The sequence below is a fragment of the Lampetra planeri genome, chromosome 3 (assembly GCF_965212315.1).
Source record: "Lampetra planeri chromosome 3, kcLamPlan1.2.h2, whole genome shotgun sequence".
In the NCBI taxonomy this organism is placed as follows: domain Eukaryota; kingdom Metazoa; phylum Chordata; class Hyperoartia; order Petromyzontiformes; family Petromyzontidae; genus Lampetra; species Lampetra planeri.
In genome coordinates, this window is record NC_136109.1 from 24,438,848 (window position 1) to 24,443,060 (window position 4,213).

Below are 4,213 nucleotides of genomic sequence, written 5' to 3' on the forward strand. Positions count from 1 at the left end.
CATGCTTGAAATTGTGTGTTTAATTTTCCATCATCATTGCCATGCCATTTGCGATGTTGAAATGTGGTCTGAAATCCTCACTTTGGAAGGATAAAGTTGAAGATCATCTGTACATGTCATACTCTTGGCAGAGTGGAATGTGATCAAAGCTAATGTGATGAGATGCCATGTGACAGTTTGGCTGATGAGCTTGGCACCTGGGCTTCCTGCATCTGAAACAAACTAAAGTTACTATAAATTTGTTTTTGATTTCCAAACAGGTTGTTTGCGAATTTTGCGTTTATAAAGGGTGTCACGTGGGCCTGTGTTCCGATATTAGGAAGCCACTGGAGCTTTGCACTTTTAAATCTTGATTGAAAACTAATTTCTTGAACACCATTGGAACCTCCTTTGCCAGTAGCAAAATATGATAATTGTTTTTTTTCCCTTTTATCTAGCAACAAAACTGACACCTTTTTTGCAAGGAGTCATGTTTGCATTGACCACAATACCTGCGGTCGGAATGCAAACAAAAAACATAACTGATAATGTATGCACTGTCCTTGAAATTGATTGGTCCACCCAAGACACCTTTCCTTAGAGCCTCGTCTCACATGGTGTTGGACCAGATGGCTCTAAGGAAAGCTGTCTCGGGTGTAGACCAATCAATTTCAAGGACAGTGCATACATAATCAGAGTTATGTTTTTTGTTTGCATTCCGACCGCAGGTATTGTGGTCAATGCAAACATGACTCCTTGTTAAAAAGGTGTCAGTTTTGTTGCCAGATAAAAGGGTAAAAAAAACAATGATCAATTTCTTGAACAGTTTTTTTGCGTTTAGCTTCTTGTCCTTCCCCTGCAACTCCAATGAGCACAGTTGGCTACGTACGGTCCGAAACAAGTTCAACATACATATTCTATTACGGTGGTACTTCTCAATTTAAAGCTTTCGTGACTGCAGGGATTCATCTTCTTGGTTCTTTCGGTAAAGTCACGTAGAAGGGAAGTAATAAAATAATAAAAATAAAACAATAAAATAATTCTCACGACGTTTCGGCCACAATGCAAATAGCCGTCCGACTTTACCGAAAGAACCAAGACGATACGGTGGTACTCTTTAGCATTGCTTCCACGAGATGCAAATTGCACGAGTATTACATTTGGCATACAAGCTGATTGCATCAATTTGCTTGTCAAAGTTGATAATATACTGGGAAGGTTTTTTTTTTGTTTGAGGTCACCTTTGCACCCAGCAATAAGAGTACAACGTGTAAAGTGGATCATTTTCGGTGAGTTCAAATGTCGGAATTTCATTCCTTGATGACTGACTCGAAGAATAGGTCAAACTCCACGAGAGTGGGAAGCAAACTTTCTGCATTGGCACGAACTGCATGAAGTAAGTGTGTAACAATGAATCGACCATCGATTATAATCAATTCATACTCTCGCAATACATGTGTAGGGGTGTTACGGAGGGGCTGTGTACATAGGATCACACGGGAAACAAACACAGTGGGCGGGGCTTTGTGAGTGCACGGGGAGGTGCTCTCAACGACGTCCGCATAGGGCAGCCTGGGGGGGCTGGCCCCACCCCTCAGCGGGGGGTTTTGGTATAAAAGGGGATGAGCCGGAGAGCTCGGGGTACAATGTTAAAGCTAAACCAGTGAAGACCGAAGATCGTCTAGCTAGAGCCCTGGACTCCCCTGGGTCGCCGCCCTTGTCAGGGCCGCGCAGGACCGAGCCAGCGGCGTGGTCCCGAGAACCAGAGCTAGTGCTCTGGGACTCCGGGTACCGTAGCCCGACTTACCAGTGTCGGGCCAGACAGCCTCCCCTAGCCCGTTAGTGGAGGACTAGGAGGTAGGTCAGAGATAGCTAGCAGTGTATTCCCAGCTAGCCGGGTGAGGGGGCCGATACCCCCTCCAGTGTTGTATGTCCGCGGTTGTGACAACTGTTGTGGAATAAATACGTGTGCCTCAACCCCAGCGTCCAAGAGTCCTCAACGATATTACACATGCATTAATCGGTGTATTTAAAACTGTTTTGTGATTGGCTCGCATACACTGCATCCGTGAGCGAGAGGTTCTACATGCAACGCAGTGGCAACACAAACTTTATTCTGGGATTGTGATGCAGAAAAGAAGCAATTCATTGAATCATTAAGGGGGGGGAAACTTGCACGCTTGCCGATTGCGCAGGAAGCTGTATAATTCATAGTTGCACGTGTTTACACGGCAATGCATTTGTTTTTTTATATTGCTTACAGAAACTGCACACAGTCTGGGCACGCCAATCGCACACTCTGCGTTCTTGTTGCGGAAAGCTAAAAAAAATATGTTCATGCTTTGGCGGGCGACCATCATAAAACTTGACTTGAGCATACCAACCTCAGCCCACATACACGTGCGCTCTGGCACAGCATTTGTGGAGAGGGGTGTGTGTATCACTGCGCGAGTCGCGTATATTAATGCGTTAGGGGGGCATGGGCGTTTGAAAGGCGTGGAAATTGATGGGATTATCACAAGTCACGGCGGAGCAGGCATGGCACGGATAAATTTAGTAGCGCGGGACGTTTTGGTGAGAAAGTGGTTTCATTCTTAGGCTTCTATACCAAAGACCTTATTGGGGTCAAAAGAGTCACATTTGATCGTAGCGGGGGGGGGGTGGAAGTGGCAGGCCACGGTATGATTTTGTCAAGCACTGCTCGAGGTTAAAGTACAATAATCTACAACCCCGTACATGTTTTAGGCTGAAGGCAGGGACAGCGAGGGTTACGATCATGGCTTTTAGAGCCTGCTGCCTTGTGTCAACCACCACTGCACAGTCCCAAAGGACAAAGCTCTGCTTTATTGCTCCAAAGTCTAAAAATGCTTTGAAAAAAAACCGCTTAGCGCTGGTAATCAGCAAAGGGCAGTATTGAAAGTACTACGGACAGCTGTATATAACATGTCAAACTGTATTTGTATTCATTTGAGGAGTTACACAGGCGATAGAGTAAGTTTACCATATCGGAGTATCGTTGAAATACAAGTATTACGTAAACTAGCAAACATGCTTATGTCGTGTTCATCAAAAATTATTAGTTATGCGTCATTAAAGTAATATTTTATTGATAATAGGGGTTCCCCCCTTTTTTATGGCAACAAAACAGGTGTTAAGATGTTAAAACACCAAACTGAAACCTTTTACAAGAAATCATGTGTGCATTAACCACAATGCTTGTGGTCAGAATGCAAACAAAAAACATACTCTGATAATATATGCACTGTCCATGAAACTGATTGGTCCACACCAGAGACATCTTATTTTGAGCCTGGTCTCAAACGATGTTTGACCAGAGGACGCCAAAAGGCGTACAGCCCAAAGACAATGAAATATCAGAGTAATGAGAGCTCGGGTTGAGCATCTACATCATGGGACATCCTTTGCCAGTACCAAAATATGATAATAGGTTTTTCCCCTTTTTTCTGGCAACAAAAACAGGTGTTAAGATGTTAAAACACCAACCTGAAACCTTTTACAAGGAATCGTGTCTGCATTAACCACAATGCTTGTGGTCAGAATGCAAACAAAATCGCACTCTGATAATATATGCATTGTCTTTGAAACTGATTGGTCCACACCAGTCACAGCTTTCTTTTGAGCCTCGTCTCAAACAGTGTCAGACCAGAGGACGCCACAAGCATTGTGGTTAATGCAGTTACATGATTCCTTGTAAAAGGTTTCAGTTTGGTGTTTTAACATCTTAACACCTGTTTTGTTGCTATAAAAAGGGGAAAACCCTATTCTCATATTTTGGTACTGGCAAAGGATGGGTCATATTTTATTGTGATTATTTTGGCGATAGACGATTGCAGTAAAGCTATAATTTTCCCCAAATGTTATCCCAATTGTGTTAGCATTACATCATCAGATTCGTAAAAAGCCATGAGGAACTCACAATGTTGCAAAACCCTGTGTTACAGTCCGGGGAGGCAGGTATCACAGAACTACTACCAAGTGATCTCGTATCTACACTAGGGGGCATCACTTTTCCATCAGCCCTGCTGCAGATATTTGTCATGAAAGTCAAACTGATATTTTATCCCACAAGTGCCTAACCGAATTTAAGGTGATATTCTTTTTGTGTAGTCAATGGTGACTAGTCTGAGACCATCAACTAATGCTATGCACAAGCCCCAAGATAAATGGAATGAGTGCTGTTTGTAAGACTAGTGTGTGTTTTTTTTTACTTTTC